This window comes from Struthio camelus, chromosome 3 (genome assembly GCF_040807025.1).
Source record: "Struthio camelus isolate bStrCam1 chromosome 3, bStrCam1.hap1, whole genome shotgun sequence".
NCBI lineage: Eukaryota > Metazoa > Chordata > Aves > Struthioniformes > Struthionidae > Struthio > Struthio camelus.
Window position 1 is genome coordinate 141442903 of NC_090944.1, and position 22482 is coordinate 141465384.

Genomic DNA, 22482 nt, shown 5'->3' on the forward strand with positions numbered 1-22482 from the left:
TGCACCCGGTTTGAAGCTGGCGCTTGGCGGCTTTGCAGAGGGGCCCTGATGCCCTTCCCCGCTTCGAAAATGGGGCAGCTTGTGACCCAGGGGGCCCCATCGGCCCCCAACCCAAAAGCCCGACGCCTCCCAGAGGCAATAAACCCATGAAAGGGAGGCCGAGCAGGGAGCAGGCAGTGAGAGCTGCCTCCCCCCCGGGTCTGGAGAAGCCCGGCGGGCCGCGGGCCGGCCCTGGCGCTGCTCCGCGACATGGCGGCCGCCTCCCCGGCGGCTCATTTTCCCGCAAACCCGGGGAGGCCGCTGCCAGCGGGAGGCCGGCAGCTCCCGGACGGCTCCGGGGAGCCAGCCCGCAGCCCGCCCCGGTCCTCCAAGAGCGGGGAAAGGGCGGCCACGGGCCAGGCCCCGCGGGTGGACCCCGGCGCGGCCGCGGCCGGAGCCGGAGCCGGGAGGCTGCCTGAGGGGAGGGCGACATCTTGTGGCGGGCGAGGCGCGCGCGCGCGCGCGGCCGCCGCGGCCGAGGGACGTTGGCGGGCGGGGCGCGGCCGTTGGGGCAGCGGCCGTTGGGGCAACCGCCGCCGGCAGGGTTTAAATCTGCCCCTTCAGAGGAGGTGCTTAAATGCCGAGCAGGCGTTTACCGTTGGTAACCCCCTGGTATTGTTCAAATGACACCTGCCCCTGCCTCTTCTGGAGATCTTCTGCTGTGGCTTCGCTCTCTGCATGGCTGGAAGGTAGTTTCTGAAAATTATTTCCCTTCCTGAAAATTATTTCCCCAGTCAGGTCGTCCTCATTTCAAGCGTAGCTGTGCTTCAGCTGAGGCCCTGCATCCTGGAGGAGAGGGCCGGGCAGCTGTCGTTTTTCGCTGCAGCTTGTGCTGGACCTGCCACAGGATTTAATGTTTCTGAAGATGGAGACTGTTAAGGGAACAGGAGGGGGAATGAGCAGATCTGGGAGGGCTGGGGTTTGCACAGTGCCATGGTATGTACAACTTTACCCTCAGGAGTGGGAGCTCTGACACGTGCAGCCTGCGATGCAGGGAGAGACAAGAAAGAGGAGGTACGTTCATGAGTGACTGTGTTGAGGCCCCCATTTGGGACAAAGAAGCAGCGCTCTGAAGTTATGTGGTTGTCGCAGGTCAGCAAGGAATTAAACAGGTGATTTGTTATTCCTGGCAAGGAAGCATTTCAAAGCATTTCCCCAGCGTTTCCTACCCAAGATCACTCAAGTCTAACATTAAATTGTGTTGGGTGTTCTTCATGCAAAAATATGTGTCGGTAGCATCTCGGTGTCTTTTCTGGCTGATTGTCATCAGATGTTTTTGCATCCCACCAGGTTCCCACATGGATTCTGAGGAAGCTGCAATGTGAGGGCCCACGAGTGAGCAGATTAGTTATCAGCCGCTATTCCAGTCCTACCTGAGATGGAGGTAAGACTAAGGGAAACTGCTGCTGAATCAGGGATTGGGAAACCTTGCTTATATTCCTGTTTCTACTGCTGAGTGGTGAAATAACCTTGGGTAAATCATATCACCTTTTAAGGCCTTACCTTTCCTATTTGTAAAGCAAGGTTAATAGCAGTCCTTTACAAAGCGCTTAAAGACCTTTAAAGTTGGGTAATAGGATCTCTTATTACTGAATTGCTCCACAGCCTAAGAAGCCTCATTTTTTAACAACCATGTCCTGTTGGTTCTTTGTGAGTTTCAAGACACGAATTAATTTGCAAAGATGATTGCTTTTCTGTTTTTTTCAGTGTTGAGACAGCAGCGTGTATTTTCTTTAAGGTGAAGGAGGATTTTTAGCAGTTTTGCTATTAATTTTATATATTTTCTGTTTACTAAGATGGATAAATAAACAGATGGTTCATTCCCGTATAAGATTACAGCCAGATTTTTACAGGCTGTGAAGTAATCGTGCGTATAAATATTTTAAAAGTTTCTGTTTTTTTGTGTATGTGGAAATAGCTGCTTTACAAACAATAGGATTTTGTATCAGATTCCATTTCCATTCCAAATAGCAGCGCTTCCTGTGAAATATCATCAGTTGCTTTCCTCATCTGTATATTGTATATAATAAAACACTTCTCTAAGAAGAGAGACTTTCTCTGCACAGTGGCAATAAGCACCCTTACTTACCATGGAAAAGAAACGGAGCAAGGCAAATGCTTCTGAAAATCAGGCCATGGATTTGCCTGACGTTTCCACATCAGATCCGAGAATATTAATTTAGGAGAAGAGGGCTATCTTTTCCCTCTACCCAGGCTTATTTGGCTCAAGGGAATGTGAAGATACCCATTGGTTGACTAGATGCAAATTACAGACTTTGCTCCTATCTTCTACTCCAAAAACAAGAGCGACGGCAGCAGACGTAAGTGCTGAGGTCATGCAATGCTCTGAGCTGGTCTGTTTGTTTTATATCAGAAGGAAGCTACTGCCTTAGAAGAAATTTGTTTGCCTTACAAGGATTACTGAGATGGGATGTGATAAAAGTGCCCCATATGAGGAACAATGTAGGAAGGGTGACAGAGGTTTTTTCCTTGTTCCATCATCTGTGGAATATAACTTTCTCGTACATCGCATGCGGTAGTGATGGGACTCCTATCTTCAACTCCCTGCCCGTTGTGCTCTCCTTCATATTTCTGTCTTCATGGCTCAGTGCCCCACTCTCACTCCCAGGCGGTGCTGGTTAGCCTGATCTGTAACCCGTCCTCACAAGCTGTGCTCGGACTGTGAAGGCTCAGAGCAGGAGAGGCTCGTTTGTCAATAAAACAGCCCGATGTGTGGGTCCAATTGCGTCTCTGATCTTTAGGGAGGCCAGTACCATGCTGGTCATTTAGTAGTTTTCATAAACTGATTTGCAAGGAGCTATTTCTGTATTGTAATCGTCATCCTGTGACAGAGGTTCAGGTACATGCCTTTGTCCTGTGATGTCACACGGAGAAAGAAGGAAGCAGAGATGGCCACAAAGGAATACTCACTGGAACAGAACACACTTCAAAACTGCTGATCCCTAGAAGGGATAACGGTTGCTCTGTGAGAAGGCCTCTTCACATGGCACGTAATTAGGCTATGGAACTCTTTGCCACTAGATTATGTTGGGACCAAAACTCAGCAGGAGACAGAGAGAAGCAGCCCTCTTTGTCTAAGGTAATCAGATTCGTAATAGCTTAGGCTAAACATATTTTTTGAAGAAAATGTAAAAACTCATGGAATCAAGATGAAATCCAAATAAAAGGATGGGGAACAGATTTTTCTTCATCTATACAGTCCTACATCTTTCTCTGAGATGACTGTTGCTCTCTGAGTTGAAGCTGGGTGAAATACAAGTAAGAAAGTTCCTAGGTTTGACTGGGAAGTTATTCAGGTGCCAACATAAATCGAGCTGGTGTCCTCAGTCGTTTAGGCAGTTCAATCATACGTCTCGACATAGTCATTGCTAATAATTAGCGCTGTCAATAGAGTAATCAGAGAATTAATGGGCTTGGGGATGGACTCCTATTTTTGGCTTTTGGGATAGCTTTGTCTAGCAGTGTAGTGCAGCTTCTGGTCAGATATCAGTGCAATGAAGAGACTGGCCACTAGCTGTGGAGCACTTTGCTTTACTACTGGAAATTTTGCATAGCTGGGTGATTATGGACAACAACCGTCCTTTCTGTTGCCCCTAGACGAGCAGGCAGTGGCCACATGGCCTGCACCGAGGTGAAACCTGCTGTAGAAGCACTGTTGTCATCATTAACGCATTTGATAGGGAGATAATAATGGGGAAGGCTTTCCACCCTCTTCCTGTGAGAGGATTTGCTATTATCCTCTCTTAAGAGATTATGAATGGCCCAGCCTCTTGATCCTTTAGTCAATTCTGGACCCCATGTTAAGGGGGTTTCCCAAGGGCCCAACAACAGAGGCTTCAGAAAGATGCTCTTTCTCCCCCTAGTAGAGAATGAGACTATTTTCCTTAATTGTTCCCAGTCAGTCCGTCTCATTCTTCTTGGGGGTTCTGGATCTATTCCCTGGACAACTTTTTGCCAGACTGCTGTTTCTGAGAATGCTCTGCCTTGCTTGGGCTGTAGTCTTTTATTCCAACCACTGCTAATCAGTACGTACATAGCTGCAAATCATGAAGTAGCTGCTCAACACATTAACTCCTTAGTGGCTGGGTAAGTATGGGGCTTGAACTCTGCACTCTACCCCTCGAAGAATAAGAAACTGTGGAACTTCCTGTTTTCTTCTGGGTGGTCTCCCTGGAAAGGAACCACTTTGCTAAAGAGTAGAAGGTGACCCGATTTTAAGGACTTGCCTGAGAAATATAAATTCCCAGAAGAGAGAAGGGAACAAAACTTCGGTCTCTAGTCTTGACTAGTGAGTTATCTTTTGGGGGCAGCTAACGGACAGCATGGATATTCAAATATGGCATAAGAGGGTAAAACTCCAGCAATTTTGCACATGGCTATGCTTCGTTCTGGTTCATGTTTTTTTCTTTTTTGTGCTCAACAAGAAAAGTTGAGCAAATCTCACAGGAGTGGCAGAGGCCAGCTTCATCAACTAGTGAATTTTGCTGGAAAAGGTTAGAAATGTGATTCTGTTATTTCCCAGGCAGGGATCTGTATAGTTGCATTCTCTCTTCCGTGTTCCACAGGAATTAACTCACCCTCCAACCCTGGAGTATCTCCACAGTAGAAGATGATCTTCAGTATTGCGCTCTGGCATAGCTGCATGGAGATTGATTTATGGCTGTTGAGGATAAGGTCTATGGTGCTTGGTAATCTGTGTCTGACTTGGTTTATGCATCTAATTATTGTCAAGGCTTTTGGAAGCCATCCTTGGGTCCCTTAGGTATTTCAGTGCAGTCATGAGTTTCTCCCCAGTGCAATTGTATATCTTCATGCATCGTCCCTTTTCCTCTTGCCTTTCAGTTTTCTAAGAGATCTTAAAGTTCCACTGCCAAGAAGAACAAGAAAGATGAGGCTTATTTTCCACATTCTTTGATCTCTAATAAATTGGAGCCAGTAAATTATATCTGCTAGCAATTCTTGAGTGTATCATATCTCTCAGGAAACCACACTGAGACTTCTATAACAGTTTAAGGAGGAAAGTATGCTGAAATTAGCCTTTCATTGTCTGTATTCGATCAAGGACTGTATGCCTAAAATTTATTTATATTTTAATAAAAACAAATCAGTGACTTTTCAGATCCCAAAGCAAAAGAAAGAGATGGTACTGAATAATGACAAGAAACCACATGAGCTCTCTTTGTTACTCTGTGTGTGTGTGCGTGTCTGTGTTTATAGACAGGATCAGCAAACCGACAAGATGATACTGATCTGGATTAAAGTGTGAGTCTGTTAAGATAGAAACAGAAGGCCTTCTTTCAGCAAGGGGAAAAACAAAGAGAAATTCCACAAAACCTGAAACTGTGGGGAGAAGTAATCTCTCAGGATACTAACACTGTAAATAGTAGTGTCTGGTGCTTAGGTAAGATGAAAACTCCTAAGAAATACTACTGAAAGCCACATATAACAGCATCTTATTATCTTTTTACCAGTTGTTTATACTGACTTCATAGCAAAGCATGTAGAGAAGAAACAAGATTTGACCCTGGAAAGGGTGCTCTGCATGTATGTGTATGAGTACGTGTATGTGTGTAAATATGTATATATACATATATATGTATATATCTCTCTTAAGCTATCTACATGTAAATGGACAATCACATACATGTTTATGAGAGAAAGTTTGCCTTCTCACATTGCCCAAAAAGAAGTGTGCCACTATAAATGCATCTTTGAAAAACACTCAAGCAACTTTGAATGAGTGTATTGGGCCTGGATTGGTAAAAGATGCCTGAAGACAGTGACATGTATTTATAGAAGTGTTTATGTTTGGAATCCCCAAATTTTATTTTTCTGCTTATCTTGATCGTTTAAAAAAAATGACCTGCATCAGTTGGGCTGTAGAAAAGAACTGCATTTCCCCTCTGTTCCACAAAATCTACTATTGAATCCCAGGTGCGGAGGGGCAGTAGAGGAAGACTTGCACTATTCAGTACCTATGCTGGGACTAGGACTGCTGTGGGTGGGCTGGCCAACTGGCCCCTGTGAGTTCAGGGAACAGGACCCCCACGTTGGCCCTGGAGCTGAACACAAAAACGGTACTAGCAGAGCTACAACCTCTACAGGCTTTCAGTTCCATATCACCCGAATCAAGTGGCGTGGCACTTACTCTTTCTGCTTAAAGTGAGACTTGTAGCTCTGTGAGGAAGCTCTGTGTATATCTTGGCAACAGCTTAGACTTGCCCCTGAGGTCTCAATTGTACAATACCCTGTTGCTTCACATGGCGTTGTTTTTGCTTGTGTAGGAGTGTTAGGGCTTGGGTATTCTCTAGGATGTGGTCACTAGATGGCAACATGATCACACACACAGAGGCAGGTTTCCTGTTCCCTTCCCTGGAAGACACACTCTATGCAGAAGGACTGGGAGGACCGGATGCTTGTGTTCAACTTCCTTGATGCTTTGAAGCTTTCTAAGATGGCAGTCAGTGAATGCAGCCTTACAGGAGATATGCTGTGTCTGTGCCAGCATCCGCAAGTTTCTTCATATTGCCAGATTCTTACTATGCTCAAAGAGTCCATCCCATCATCTGTCTTGAGGGATTTGTAGTGAAAAGAAAAATACAGATTTTTTTTTGTTGTTGGTACTCAAGCACAATATTGTTGCAGCATCATCTTCAACTTTCTCTTTAAATATGTGCATCTCTGTGTGCGCAAGTGCATTTATAGGGCATTTTTTTATTTTGCCCCCAAGTCAGTAGAATAGCAGTCCTTCTCAGCTTTGAGACAGAAAGGATTCAGGCCTTTCTGTAGTCTACTGATATTGTGTTGCCAAGTTCTAGCATGGCTCAGTGGAAAGGTGGGCAGCAACCCCAGCACATTTCATTTTCCGTTGAAGGTTGTCATTTCTCCCAGAGCTGGGGCATTCTGCTTGCTCAAGTAGCTACACTGTCTCAGTAGGCTAAGTGGACGTTATGGGTTAGCAATGGCCATTGCTGAGTGTGGAAATACAAAATCCACAGACTAAAACAAAACCTCAGTCACAATTGCATAGAAGTTTCCATAACATCCAAAAATTTTCATCAGCCATCAGGCTTGATACCATCCTTCTCCAAGCCACGGGATCAGAGTATTTAACAACTGAAATGTTCAGTGACAATGGAATTAATATGATGAAGCTTTTGAGATAGCTCCTATCTTTCTACAAGATTAGCATTATTTATATGGCTGAAGACATTGTGCCCCTGGTTTTAAGAGAAGTCAGAGAAAGTATCCATTTTTTGGAGAACCACATACCTTTTAAATACTCATGAACATCTTCACTTTCTGAAAGAATCATCAGGTGAATGTTCATTAGCTGTATGTTTATGGTAAGTGGATCACAAAATGTTGGCGGGAGGCCAAAACGTTGGGCATTTGTGTGCCAGCTGGCTTGGGAACTTTCGGTGATTGAGCCTTTCAGAGTGGTTGAGATAGATAGAAAATGATTCCAGGGGCAGAACTCCTGTCTGACTCTGTTACCAGCTGTAGGAGCAATGTCTTGTAAAGGTGAATAGTCACCAAGTACAGATAACGTCTCTGTAGTGATACCCTGCCATCAACCTGTAGTGTTTTGTAAAGAAAAATATCTGTGATCCATATTGTGCAACAGTACATGCTGTTTTCTCTGTGCTAAGTGGTTTGCCTGGCTCTTCTCTGCAACTTCTGTAAAGACAAGAGACATGTTTGGTTGCCTGGCCTTCACTGGGAAGCGGTAGAAGCAAAGCAATAATTGATACAAACCTAAGCCAGGTGTATTATTCCAGGTATGTGAGAAATCTTACAAGCCAACCTTTTTCTTTCGCAGCTGCACATTAGCTTCTCATTCAGCAAAGCACTTCCTTCTGCATCTAACTAAAACTAACTAAAAGCATCTGCGTACCTTCTCTTCAAAACATACCTTTAAGTGTTTGGTGCTTAAAGAGCTGTAAACCTGTACTAGTTTGCCTGAAAGTCATTCTATATTGCAGATCATTTGTATCATATTTTACTGTGATGAGGTCATAAGAACCTACTTAGAAGCTGAAGGGATCTGCTGGAGGCAGGTACGTCTGTTTAATATGCTCCACCAGTGGGACACAGCCGAGAAAGGTCAGTCAGGAAAAGAAAAGACACCTAGATGAAACTTTCTATTGCCAGAGCTAGTGGCAATGGGTGAATTTCCACTGTTGCTCCCAGGTGCACCATTTTGAACTGCTGATGTGTGCGAGCCTTTCCTTTATGGCATTGACCCAAACCAAAGACATTATCGTCATATCCAGCCTAACAGAAAGACCCTTTGCATGGAGCAGATCCCCAGCCATCTTAAATCATTTACCTTCCAGTTATACATTCATCTTCATCTTACACTTACCTTTTTCCGCAGTGACTGAGAAACATAAGGGAGAAAAGCATGTGAGAATATAAAGTCTATCTTCCTCCTTTTAGGAGGATACCTTACTTTTGGTTTGCTGCAATGGAGAATTAATCAAAAGATTGTCTCCTCTCTTATTCTTCTGAGCAGCTTCCCATGTTTCACCCTGAAAACTGTTTCCTATACCAACCATTCTTTGGGACAAAAAACTACCTACCACCTGTGATCCAGCTGCCATAACTACTCAATGTGCTGTTATTTACCTGTTCAAATTATTTGATCTTTTTCTGCCATCGTCACTCTGAATCACTTTAAATTCTTGAGTCCAGCAGGTAACAAGAATTGCAATTAATAGTGGAGAAATGAGCTTCTTACCCCTCCTACTTTCCCATGCCTCCCAGGCACAATGCTAACTTTATAAAATCAGTTGGAACATCGTGCAGGAGGGTAGAGTTAAAACCTGAGCCAAAAGTCCCTTTTTTATTTTAGTTTATTTATTGAACATTTCATTATAGTCCCTTAGGGGTATGCGTGTGATGGAAAGCATGAATGCACGGAGCCAAATTCTCCTTGGAGGGCTCTATTCTGCACGAGGTGCTCAGCAGCTACATGACCACAATAGCTGCCTGGAGTAATCCCGCTGCAATAAATGGAATTACCTGGGTGGTGTAAATAAGAGCAGAATCTAGCCCTGAGGCCACTTACAGTTATTTTGAATTTTATTGCTGGCCAACAGACGAATCCTCTTCCAGTAGCCTGCCAATAAAACAGCGCTGTTATGATTCTGGTATTTTCTTGTCTTAATTAATTAAAATTGTTATTAAAATTCAGTGGTCGCCCAGACAACTCCAAGGTATTTGGGAAACCTTTTTACCCCACTTTTTTTGTCAGCGCTGTCCAAGGTATGCACTGTAAATAGGAAAAGTGTGGTCTCTTTCATTTAAATCTCATGCTGAAAGAACTTGTCTGGTGCTCCAAATAATTAAAAAAAAAAAAAAAGCATGGCTCTTGATTTATATCATGTAGGGGTCTCAGAGTTCATCATGTGTGCTGGTCAGACCTACTTCAAAAGGAAATAGCTATGCGTAGTCTGCATTTGCTAATGTATCTCTTATTAGCTAGATTCAAAGTCTGAAAATGATTCTTATCTAAGCTGTAATGATGTGTTTCTGTGACACAAACTCGGTCTTTGTGGGTGTTGCAATAATTAGAGGAATTGCTCTGTAGACTGCAGGAATGACTTCAGGAGCTTTTCTATAGTAGGTTTGGGGAAGTCTTCAGTATTTGCCATATTTATTCAGAAGAAAGCAAGTGAACGCAGAAAAGCATTGCATTATGACATTCTGTTGTGCCTCCAGGTATATGCAGTATTAAGGAGAAATACATATATTTTAAAGCTGAGTTTTCCAGAAGTATTTTGTCAGTAGTAGGTCAGATTTTACTGATGATTTTGATAGTGTGAAAGCAGAGGAACATCCTGGCTCTGGGTAGGTTTATTTCAGGAATGCTACACTGTGAACAGGAAGAAAACGGCCTCAGGTTGCAGCTAGGTGAGCTTGACCTGTACTTCAGTGTTTGCGTACTTAACGTGTCTTTCAGTTAAATTATCAGAGGTGCTCCAATGTAAGCTGAATTCAAATTGCCTAGGGTTTTTATATTTTTTTTAGTAAGTCTATATTTCACGGAAAATAAACTTTCGTTAGGCTTTCATTTTTGGCTGAGAAGGCCCTTCATCCAAAAAGGAGCCCTGCAAGCATTATGTGGAAGTCTGCCTCAGGGTGCATCAGTGCTAGGTGCTTCACACAGCCTTTCCCCGTTCAAGGAGCTGATCTGTTCATGGCCTACATAATTCCTCCTCATGTACTGTGCTAACGTAAGGGGAGGGCACAGATTCAGCGCTGACAGTCAGCAGAGGTGATGTTCAAGCTGCTTGCCTCAGTTTCCCACTTGGGGAGGAGACAACTTCTCTATCCTGCAGAGCCTATGCAAAGTTCTTTGATATCTGTAAAGCAGCTTCCAACCCTCCCCGGGCAGAGGAGCACTGAAAGGTGCTCAGCTAGCCTAGGAGTCCTGCGCTGCGTGAAGAGGCTGGCCTATAAAACAGTACTCCTCTGGAGTAGAGTGGGAGAATTGTGCCCTGGGGGGGAGAAGGGTTCTGAAGATGGAGCCCAGTAGCTTTGTTTGGGGTGCAGCAGGATCCTGAGGTTGCCCGGGAGCAGGAGTTGTCCTGTGGCGGGTGAGTGATCTGCTGCTATTAACTCCACTAGTTGTGCTGGAAGCTGCTGAGGAAGGGCTTGGTGGTGAGAGGGTGAGCTGTGAGAAGGAAGTGGCAAATGTTATCCTCACTGGTGAGCCAGGTGGAGGTGTGGTGCTTCTTAGGCAGGTAAAGCTATGGGCAGGATGTTGTCAAGGCTGTCTGGCTTGTGGGTTGTAACTGAGCTATGAATGTGGGGGTCACCTGAACTTGCTCTATGCAGAGCCAGCTCTGGGTGGGTAGGGTGTATTAGTGAGGTGAAAACAGTATGCCTTCCAGGGGCAGCTTGATGCCAGAAGTGGTGGCATTGCTCTTAAGCAGCCCCTGAGCTAATTCTGTACTGATCAAATTTGGGTGTCTCTGCCTGCTGCCTGAAGAAGTGGGGGCCTAGATAGAGACAGCCTGACTGTGCTGTTAGTGGGGCTTTTCAGTCTGATTCAGCGCTGACCGTATTGGACCTGATCTATGCTGTGATCATATTGTGGCTTTACTTGAGCTAGTGTAGCTGCTCTGAACAGTGTGTTGTCAGTGCTTGTAGGAGCTGACTTGGGACTGATGGTGTTGTTGGGGTCAGGAGCCCGTATGGATCTCACCTGAATCAGTGTGGTCAGTTATGTCTGTTCTGTGCTCACTGGTGTACCTCTTGTTTCTCATTTTATCTGGAGTTCTCCATTGCTGGAAGTGTGTGAGGGGAGGTAATCTCATCCTTTTTTACTCTAGAGCTGTAAAATATACTGTATATTGCAATACGTAACTGTAAAGATACATATTTACACTATCTTTCATCTTACTTGAAAATAGAAACCCTCTGCCATAAACTGCTTAGAAAAAATCTAACTTTTCATGGGTGATCTCTTCCTAATGAAATCTCAGTTATTTCTAACTTGTGTATTCTTTTTAAATTGTCAGGAGCTAGGGCAGTGTTAAATAAATATAAACAAATGTATACTCGGGTGTCTGGTTGTATACTTAAGTGAGGTTATGAAATATACATGTGGAAAGGTAAATTGACTTTGACATGTTAAACATGTAAGATAAAAGCTTATTGGGGGCTGTAAAGCATTCTGGTAATAGCAGTGGGTAGTATTATGAATGATCAGTCTTGTTTCCAGATAGCAGCTTCATTGTTAGGCAGAATAAATGATTTTGTGCTGAAATTTAATACTGTTACCACACTTTCTTCATCTATGTATCTGTATATATCCATATATATCTCACATTGATTGAAAGCTCTGATGAATGTTACTTGATTCCCTCACATGGTAAAAATTTACAAGGGTATGAAAGTTATGAGAGAACACTTACTTAAAGGAAAGGTCCAAATGATAAATGAATTAATTGATAGGCAGATGAAAATAAGTCTTTTGGTCGTCTGAAAAATGATATGCTATAAATGCAACTGTCGTGGCTTTTAACAAATGCCGAGCTAATGTGAAAAAATGTCTTTGGGCTAACTTCTTGCAGCTCTGCAAGTGCAGAATGCAGGCTCCAGCATTTTGCTTCCTCTTAGTTTAAGGACAGAGGGTAATGCATCTGGAAAAGGGGTACTAGAGTTTGCAGTCGTTTTTTGTTCCCGATGCAAGATTAGGCGCTCATTCTGCAATTCCATAGGGGTTTCCGTGCTCTTGTGAACACATGCAAAATCATAGATGCCTGTAAGAGACTCTAAAACCCAGGACTGCTTCTGTTTCATCCCCTTTTTCCACTGCCTGTTGGTGGCAATCACGTCCTGTTCCGAGGCTGTCACTGCTTGAGCAAGGAAGTAATTTTGGAGGTACCATGACACAGCTAGGAAAAGTAGTTTATCTTGCGCCTGTCACAAATTCCACCCTGTAACAAGGGTTGGATGGCTGAAATCCATAATCCGTAGGTCTGGAGATGGCAAAGCTGGGACAGCTTTGGAGGTGGTGGCGAGGGGGTGCACTTAGGCAACTCTGGTGCCATTGCTGCTACTTGGGTTTTTTTAGAAGACATAACAGTTTTACAGGAACCTTCTCCCCCTGTCCTGCTTGTTGGAGACAGTGTCTCAGTCCTATTGCTCTGTGATACTGTCTCTGCATATTGCTGTGTGCATATTTTGGATTATCTGGATTTTTTTCACTCTTTGGCCGGAGCATGTTGATGACATTGTCCCTTTTACAGCTGAAATGAGGAAGATACCAATTTCCTTCTTTTCCATGATAACTCTTACTTTCTTTTTTTTTCCATCAAGTTTCAAATATAGCTAGGTGCTCTGTTTTTCTAGCTCCTTTCCTGCCTGTTTTCTGTCATCTGAAAACTCTGGCTCATTTTTAATTCCATTTCCCTTATCGTTTGAGGACAAGACTGGACACAACCAGAATTCCCCACGGCATCCCCTGGGACACATCCTCCCTGCTCCCTGCTTATAATCCTTTGCTTATGGTATTTCAGCCAATTCTCAACTGAGACCCATGTGACAGTGTTTATATTCAAACTGAATGCAATTAATAAGTGGCAAGACGTTGTGAAATGCTGTGTGAGTTGTGTGCTAAAAGACAAATGTTCTATATCTAGGCCTTTCCCTTCAGGCACTAATTAGATAATATATGTTTGAAAGGGTTGAGTCTGTCAGTCAAGTCATAGATCTGTAAATCCATGTTGAAATTCATATGGCAACACTCATCAAAACACTTAAACATGTGCTTAAGTCCTTTCTGTGTTCAATCAAGTACGTAAGCATGTGCTTAAGATTTGGGTCTCCAGGCAGACCCATTGAAATTAATGAGAGAAATGTTTTTCATTTCCATTCACCAGGTCTCCATCTTGCTACCAGGAAGACTGAAGCCTTCATTTACCAAAAGCCAGAGTCATTCCGAAACTGACACTTCAATAGATAGTTAGTGCACTTATTTAAAACACTAGAGTTATTTTAGATAATACTTAGGAATGTAGTTTCTTTCCTCTCTTTTAGAAGTAGTTAAGCTCCTTTAGCACAAGTAATAGGTCTCATCTACAAACACTTGTCAGTGGCTCTCTTTCACGTCCATGAATGTTTGGAGGAGTCTTTTCCATTGGCCCCATATAGTCCATGGTGGGGTCGGTGTGATCTGTACTAAAAGTGCATGGCCTTTTGGAGCAGGAAGACTGGAAGTCATTGTGAGTGATAGCATGCCCTGTGTCACTCATGCTTCTGAGGCTGCAGATTTTCAGAGGACTCCTAGATTCCCAATAATCCTTGGGCACCTAGCTGGAAGCAAAATATCAGAAGACTTTTGGATATTGTCTGTATTGCAAGCTAAGGGCGGCCTTGGGGCACTCATGACTAAACATACCTCCTCTCAGGGCGGACAGGCCTGCAAGTGCATCTGGCCAAAACTGTGCTTGCTTAGACAGGCTGTCTCTGACACAGTTGTACAGATGGGAGGCAGTTTGGTGGCAGTGTTGAGAACATTTGACACTTTTGAGGAGTCTGCTCTTTCTGATGTTCTGTGAAGAACAATAGCTTCCTGGCTATAACAGCCACAAACTGACTATATGCTTTTTTTGGCTCGAAACTAGTGTTTCTTTTTCTCCAGAAAACTGCAGGCTGAAGGCCACCATCATGTTTCTGGGAGAAAAGAGTAAAGCTCTTTCAAACACGTACTTAGAAATAAATTCCCCTATTCTAGAAGGAAGAAATGGGAAAGGCAGCTTGACTGGGATGAAAGCTCCAGTTTCCAGAAATGTCAACTACTCGAAACTATGAAGGAAGGCAGAGCTCCAAGTCCTGAGCAGTTCTGGGAATTGATGTTGAAAATGGTGGCCCACATCTGGAACACCTGTAATTCTTCAAGCTAAGCTACTATTATAGGGCAAGCTCTCTGAAATCTTAACTCTTATTCTGCAGAGACTCACTTGCATAATTCTTCAAACAGCACGATTAATCCATTTAAAGGCAATGGGCACTATGTGCCATGCCAACACAGCCTTGGCTGCTGTTAGAATGAAGCTACAGGAATTTGCTTCTGCTTTTTGTTAGTTCAATATTTCTGTCAAAAGGCAGAGGGCACCAAAAACGTGCAACAGGTAAGAATGAAAGCAAGTTCCGGATGCTCTTGATAGTCCTTGCCAAGGGCTGTCCATATTTCCCCTACGGTGCCTGCATTATAGTGCTGGAAGAAAAGATGGTCTAAAGCATGAACTACCACAGAATGGCATCCTGCAGAAGCCCTTTGCTTCTGAAACTCTCAGAGGAAAATGCGCTCACTTGGTACACTGCTACACCCTGAGCAGGCTGATGTGAAAGCACTCCACGGAAGTTTAGGAACCCATTTACTTGCTGAAGTCGGTGGGAACTGGGTCGGAAATGTGATTGTGAAACAAGAAGACAAAAATCATAGCCGGCAATTTGGAATGAGGTGTCAGAGCTCAGTTAGACTGGAGTGACCTCTAAAATAAATTAAGAGTAAATCAACTGTGATCAGTGGTATAAAATCTGGTGGGTGAGTCACATTTTGGTTCCTCCCCACATCCCTGGCTATTGCTTTATTGTACAACAGCCTGATGATGAGGGAGTGGGGTTTGACCCAAGGCCTGTTTTAGTTCAGGTGAGCCTTTCTATGAGCTCTGAGCAAGCCCTCAGGTACAGGCCTGGCTTTGCAGTACCTGGTAGTGCCCCAGCATGCTCAGAAGAGATCTTGTTATGTTCAGCTCAGTGCTATTAGAAGCAAGGCTAGAGGGCAAACTACCAAACCCCTCATGGCTGTGAAACAGGCAGTCAATTGGCAAAGGGTTATGAATACGTGCAATTTTGAGCATTGGTTGAATCTGCATACTTTGGAGGCAGGCCCATCTCATGTGATGGTGAGTAACCCAATACAATTTTCCGGGCAAGTGGTGACTTGATGCCAGCGTTATGAATTATCCAGGGCAAAGCAAGGTCAAGCGTTCGGGTAACATAGGTGTTCCTAAATAATCCAAGGACCACAAGTAGCTTTTGTAATTTCTCGCCTTCTTCCCCTCTCCCTTATCTTTCTCTTGTTTTGATCCTTCACACGAGATCTCCCAGCTTCTAGGCCCAGCTCCTAAAAGATGGAAACAGCTCTTTCTGCACCATGCACGAGTCAATGGACTGTCAAAATGGATCAACCAGTTATGTTCTCATCCTCCTAATTCATAGAGACCTGTTTTATTTCACAGCTATTCGTTCCTGAAAGTTTGTAACCATCCTAACAGAAAGTACTTCTGTATAGGCAGCTTCCTTACTTATTTTAATTTTTGTGCAGAAGCAAACAACAAACTCAAGCTAATGTCTAAATCAGTAAACAACCTTCACCAAAAATGCAAGGAAATCCAGCCAAGTGGCATCAGTCCTGAAGGAACCATGTTGCAACAAGTTGCTGCTTACTTAATCTATCCCATTGGCTCAACCGTTTTGTTCAGCTGTTGTCATGGCTGAGTTTTATCAAACAGTCCCTCATCAGACTCTGGAATGGACAACTCTTCAGATGGCTTGAAATCTGTTTACTAATGAGATAAATGAAAAACAACTGTGTTAATGATCGTACAGGGGATGTGAGGTGAGGTAAAATTCTGTCCATGTAGGTGCTAATTGCTGTGTTTGTGGGTGTCCCTCTCCTGAAAGGAGGGAAGACAGGATGACATAATGCCTGTCAGAAGCCACTGTCCTGTTGTTCAAAACACATTGTGAAAAACCATGCATTCGGGGCCTAACGCTTGATCTGAGAAGGTGGGTTGAATGTTGAGGCAATGCATGCAAAGAAGGAATCCTCCTTCCCCATCACCACACTGAATTTCAATATCAGTTGTAAAGTTAATTCTATGGACCCTCAGTTTTTCTGCATTTCTACAGCAAGACCTCTGCACCATGGTGGTCTGCCTTGGTCTTCTGAGTGTTACCATGTCTTCCCATTCTTCTCTCAACATGTGTTTGACTAATTCCATCATTAAGCAAAAATCAGTTTTTAGGAAGAGATAATAACTATAACATCATCCCAGGGTACATGGGTGAAATGAGAGCCGCAGAGAGGCTTTTGCTACTGCCATGTTGGCTCTGAATAATGTGTTGTTCAGCCTCTACAGAGTTCACTAGACCCCAGAGCAGTTACTGAGTTCTAGAGAGTGAAAGAAATATTGTTTTTGGCTATGGTTGAAGTGTAATAGGAAACAGAGCTGGTGTATTGCCTAGGAAGCGGAGCTGGGACAGGGAGAAGATGAGGGGACATACCTTTGAATAAATTCCTGGAATCCAAAATTGCTGGAACCCATCTATTCCATAGAGAGCGGAGGAAAGGGAGAATCCTAATAGAGTGGCGGTAACACATGATGAGCTAAGAAGGACTTAATCTCACTTGCTTTTCTTGTTTCTCTTCATCTTCTTCCCTTTCCCCGCTCCCTTTCCTTCTGTGCTATCTCATGAGTCAGAGTGGGTGTATCACATATAATTAGTCTAGATTGCTGTTCGTGTTGGAACAACTACCTTGCAGAGCCATCTTTCATCAAGAACAATCTTCCAAATGAATGACCTGCAGCAGACAGCTAGCTGACCTATACCTCTTGAGAGACTACGGTGCAGTTTGATGCTTGTTGGATTAGGAAGTGTGGCTACAATAATTAGCAGCAAGTTTCTGGGTCTAAGATACAGAACGTTAAATGGAGGGCCAAACCTTAGAAAAGTCTGACCTTGGTAAATGAGAGTGGGCAGGCTGGGCTGCAGTGCAGAGATGAGACAGGAGAGAGAGAGAATGTGGGAGAGATGGGTTTGATGTCGTGGAGCTTGTCACAGGCTAAGGCAGGACATGCTTATTTCAGACGCTGCAGAAAGAATTGGGAGGGAGAAGGGTATGGGTTAAAACAGATTGACTTTCCTCCCGCAGCACACAGGTGCTCCTTAAATACCAGGGGAGTACAAAGGGAGCAAGTCCTTAAAAAAAGATTTGTTCTATAGACTGCAAAGATATGCGATTACTAGCAGTCGTACAATTTGTGGGAGGCAAATGAGTGTGTGGGGCTTTTATGAAGTGCAAGTAAAGCAAAAATATAGAGGGAAGGAAAAGGCATGCTCTCCAAATGCCCATCTTTTCTATCAACAACTGTTGCCTTAGAGGCAACAGCTTGGGTGTTTCTTTTTTCCTTCGGTGTTCTGTGTGCTTGTATTAGTCACACCCATTTATTTTTGGCGTAATTCATACGCTATTTGAAACTTGGCTAGAGTAGGGATGTTATGGCCAACAGTCAGTCTTGCTTGAGGAGTTTCTATGAATATGAATGCCTGAAGTTCACATAAGCTTACTCTGTTGCTATAGTGACACATTTGTTGTGAAACCCTTGTATTTTAAAGGCTAGATTCTGTAAATTAACTTCATCTTCAATACAATGTGTGATGCTAGTGATTTCTCATGTATTGTTTTCAGGAAAGTTGCAAATATTAGGAGAATGGATAAATTTGGAGATTTGATGAAAGTAGATTTAATCACAAACAACGCCAGCACTTACTTAAGATCAAAGTAAACTAGTTCTGCATCTCATCTGGAGAGGTGCTGAGTGCCCTCAACTCTAGCAGGGTTCGGAAAGAGTTGAAGGTGCTGAGCAGCACTGCTCAAGAGGCTGCAAGATGATGCCTTACGTATAAATAGTACAGACCCTGCAAAGCATCCAGCAGTTACAGGGCTGTGTCCAGTTGTAAAGTAGCAGGGTAGGAAGTATTTCACAGAAACAAAGTATTTAAAATCTGCTAGACTTGTATTTTTTTTATGAGAATATGAAAATATGTTTTTGTTTTTCTGTTTGCTCAGAGATGTTGAAGAGGGGCTTTTTCTGCGTGTACCAAGACTGAATTGACAATGAGCCCTGTCCAGGCAAACCTCTGCACTGAAGTCCATATGTTCTATGTGGAAACAGGGGTCATTGCCGGTTCAGGGTCTTACTGCCTCTCTGTGAAGGGCCATCAAATACACATAATAAACTAACTTGGGAGTGGAGAGGAAGTAGGAGCTTTTTTTTTTTTTTTTTTATTTCCTCCTGCTGTTTTCTTTCAGTTGGACTAATCATGGGGTAATGTAACTGTAATAGGTTAACAACCCCAGCCACCCTCCCCCCGCAGATGCAAGTAGGCTTTCCAGATAGATGGAATCCTCTTTAAAGAGATAGTGGAGGCTGTTTTCCAATTCATCTGTAAGTTCCTGGGCCTCCCAGCGTTTGCAGTTGTTGAAGTAAATGGAACCCCATGCAGTGTGTAAAGCTAAACCTGTGTTTGAGCTTTTGCAGGATCCAGGTCCAGAAACAGCTCACACCAAGCATCTGAAGAGGGAAATGAAGACCACATAAATGGCTTTTCTCACTCTTGGACGTGGGTGCCTCTGATATTTCAAGGGCTTAGAGGTTTATGAGATTCTGGGTCATTCCCATCCTGCTAAGGGGAGTGCAAGAGAGAAGAGGGCAAGTCTCTGAAGGCCAAAAAACGTTGTAGCATAGCCTAAGGGGGTAGTTGTCTTTATGGAAGTGGGCTGACTTGCAAAACTCTATTTTTATACAAAGCTGTTTTCAGTTAGTCCAGTACATAAAACTGTCTGAAACACAAAGCTTCGATTTTGCGGTTGCAGTCTTTAAATATTTAACATGGCCAAAATCTATTTAAGATTTGTCTCTCCTTTGCCTTTCCTTAAAATACCTTGATGGGCAGCTTCCTTTCCTGTCCCCTCTTCCCCCCCACCCCCACCCTGTGACAAACTCGTATCATTGTTTCAGTTTTGATGCTGATTTAGCAGTCACAGATAAAAGAAAGCTGTGAGATTTTGGGGAGGGAACAAAAGGGGGAAAAAGAGGATGGTGGGAGCAAAGGAGTAGGCTTAAGAGTCTCTGAAAAGTTTTTATTTGGTAAATATATCTTTGCTGGAAGTTTTTCAATAACTATGTACAATAAGCAATGTGCAGTCTTGCCAAAACAATTATCTGATTTCCCTTTTACAGAACAAAACAAACCTATTGGCATATTCAACAGTAGTCCAATTTGCCAATGACATTTCTTTCATTGCTACAGTCTAGAATAAGATGATGGGTTGGAATAATCTGTCTTTTTATAAGGACTACTGTTTTTCTTATACTAAAGAGTGGATACAGGCTATGTTTTAAGGGCAGTCAGAAGTCTTCTAACTATGAGATGGCACCTGCTATTCAAAGAAATAAATAAATGAAATAAAGTATGTGCATTTCCTGATTCATCCAAAGAAAAACTCCTAAACAGTTTCACGGGGCACCTTTGAAGCTTGAAAGGGAAATTGTGGAATATGTTTTCTAATTGCATAAAATAAATTTTTAGTACAGAACTCAGACCACACTGCTGGTGGTTTTGCTTGCCATCTCTTAGGTCAGTGAAGTACTGTACTGCAGAGGTACAGTGTAGTGCAGAACTCAGGATTGGTCTTAGACGCATACAGCTTCCTGGAGCCACCATAGGATTCTCCTCCTCTCCTTCTGTCCATCGGCCCCCCCATGTTAAGTTACAACCCATCAGTAGCTCTTTGTAACTGCGATTAGCAAGGTTCAGGTTCACTTCTCGTCTGCTTGTGGCCTCAGGGGGCGCTTTTACCGTGTTAGGTCCATGCTGCTGTTATGGAAACATGTTCCCCTCCTTTTCCTTTTATTTGTGTGACAGTGAGTCTGTTCGGGAGACTGATCTGTCTGAGAACTAATCACTTATTGTTTCTCTTTTTAGTGTGGGTTAGTTTTCAGCTACACTGGCACCCTAAACTGGTTCACAGGTATGACCACCAATACCAGTGCAAGGAAGGAGGCAGGATTATGTGATTTGGGTTATAGAGAGGAAGATGGGATCAGAACAGGCTCAGACTCTCATGGAACCATACCCTCAGGCTGCAGCTTGGAGACTTGAAGGGGGAAGAGAGCTTAGAGGTGGAAGGGCAGTTTGCAAATAGAGTTGGATTCTGCATAAAAAGAGATAGGGAATGTAAATCATAGAGACAGCCCACACAGTGCTGGGGTCTTGACTCAAGATAGGTAGGTTATGCGATAGAAGGGAGGCCAACCTTATTTCAGGCCACCTCTGGCTGACATACTGAGCTCACTTCTCCACAAGGTGGATTAGCTTGCACACAGCCCTGTGCTATCGTAGTGAGTCTGCTTTGACACCCAAGCTGACTCACTCCCCTAGGAAGAGGTGTCCCTCAGAGTGCCAGACATAGATAAAATGAGAGGATTTCAGAGCTGTTCTTGTTTAAGTGGTGTCCAATTGCTGTACTCTTGGTGCAAAAGCAAAATGGGAGGTCAAGGCAAGTCTAATTCAGAAGATCTTACATAAGCTTGTCTTCAGCCTGCCTGGTGCATGGCGCTCTGCCTCTAGGTGGATGGCACATACTGAAACTTAGAGAGGCACCTCAAGGTATCCTGAGGCATTGTTTTGCAGCACTGATGGCTGACTTGAGGTGGCTGAGAGCAATAGCTCACTGTGCTTCCAGAGCAGGAGCATTTCCTGCTTTTAGTCAGTACCAGAGGAGATTAGTAGTTCAGCCCTTTGCTAGGACAGAATGTTCCATGTTACGTTACGTCGTGTCCGTTAGGTTTCTACGCGGACAGAGGAACTGTTGGCTTTCCAAGGCACAGACCTTTGCCTTTCCTTAAAATGCCTTGATGGGCAGCTTGACCACATCAGCTCAAAGATGGGGATGGCGTATGAGACTTCTGGCTCCCTTAAAGGAAACAAATGCAGCGAGGCTTCAATATAATAACAAATTACTCTCAGGCTCAGGACACAGGCGTTGCTCTGCATATTATAATGTGGTGTAAGTAGCTCAACTGGCTCCTATCTCTGGCTCATTTTGACATTTTCTGGCAAAGCAACACAGTGATTCCCCCCTTCCTCCCCTTCACCATTGTTTTCTTTGTACGTTTAATTGGCAAATTGAAGTGAGTGAGGAAGCTTGGAAAATTGTTTTGCCCAAAGCTTGGCTTTCTAACAAACAGCTGGCCCCAGCTCCAGGTCCAGATAGTTTGTTCTGGACACTTGGAGGAAATGCACATTTCACAAGTGGTCCACTGGATTTCACTGTGATGCTCTGCAGAAATCCAGCTCTAATGAGGTTTGTCTGGTTGCAAACAAGATGAACAGAAAGCAGTTTGGGATCATCACTGCTTTTTTTTTTTTTTTTCCTTCCTAATTTGGAATGCTGAGCTCTTCTTTCTTCCTAACTTCATTTCTTAAGCACAGAAATATCTTGTCCTGGCTCCCTCCTTTAGACAAACAGGGAAGTAGTATCAGTTAAAGTGATTTGCAAGATTCGGTTTACTGTTTTTTTCTCTTTTTTCTTTAGGACAAAAAACGCTCCATGGAAAAATACTACTGGCTTCTCTGTACTAGGATATGCTATGTCTGTAAAGAGTAATGTTACAGAGGACTTGTTGTTACTGGACTTTTAACCATAAGATGAAGAATTTATTATTGTCCCAGACATACCTAATTAGCATACTAGGAAAGAGATGGAAAGGCCTCACTAAGGTTATGCAAAGAAGAAACAGCAGAGCAGTAGGAGTACTGCATCCCCTTGTGCTTCTGCCCTACTCACTGAACAAGCTGAGGCAGCAGCACAAGGAGTAACTGAAAAGAAGTGGTGATCAAGAGCAAATGGACTGTGAACACAATGCCCATAATTAGTTAGACAAGTATTTTTTCATATGACCATTATCGCTAATGAAAAGGGTTATTTTTTTCCACTTCTTGAGTTGTAAGTTTTAAGGGGGGTAGAGGCAGCTAAAAAACACTAATCAGTGAACCAAGAGAGAGAGAAAATACTGTCTCTTTTAGGTAGTTCAGGCTTGTTTTGTTTCT

At 43.5% G+C, this 22482-nt stretch overlaps 1 long non-coding RNA gene across 2 annotated transcripts in view; it reads left to right on the plus strand.

Moving 5' to 3' along the window:
* Positions 1-512: 512 nt before the first annotated feature.
* Positions 513-22482, plus strand: part of LOC104151865 (uncharacterized) — a 228779-nt gene continuing 206809 nt past the window's right edge. For both annotated transcript variants that reach the window (XR_011140590.1, XR_011140591.1), the window contains exons 1-2: positions 513-728; positions 1330-1423. This is a non-coding gene — a long non-coding RNA (uncharacterized lncRNA). The remainder of the gene's footprint in view (positions 729-1329; positions 1424-22482) is intronic.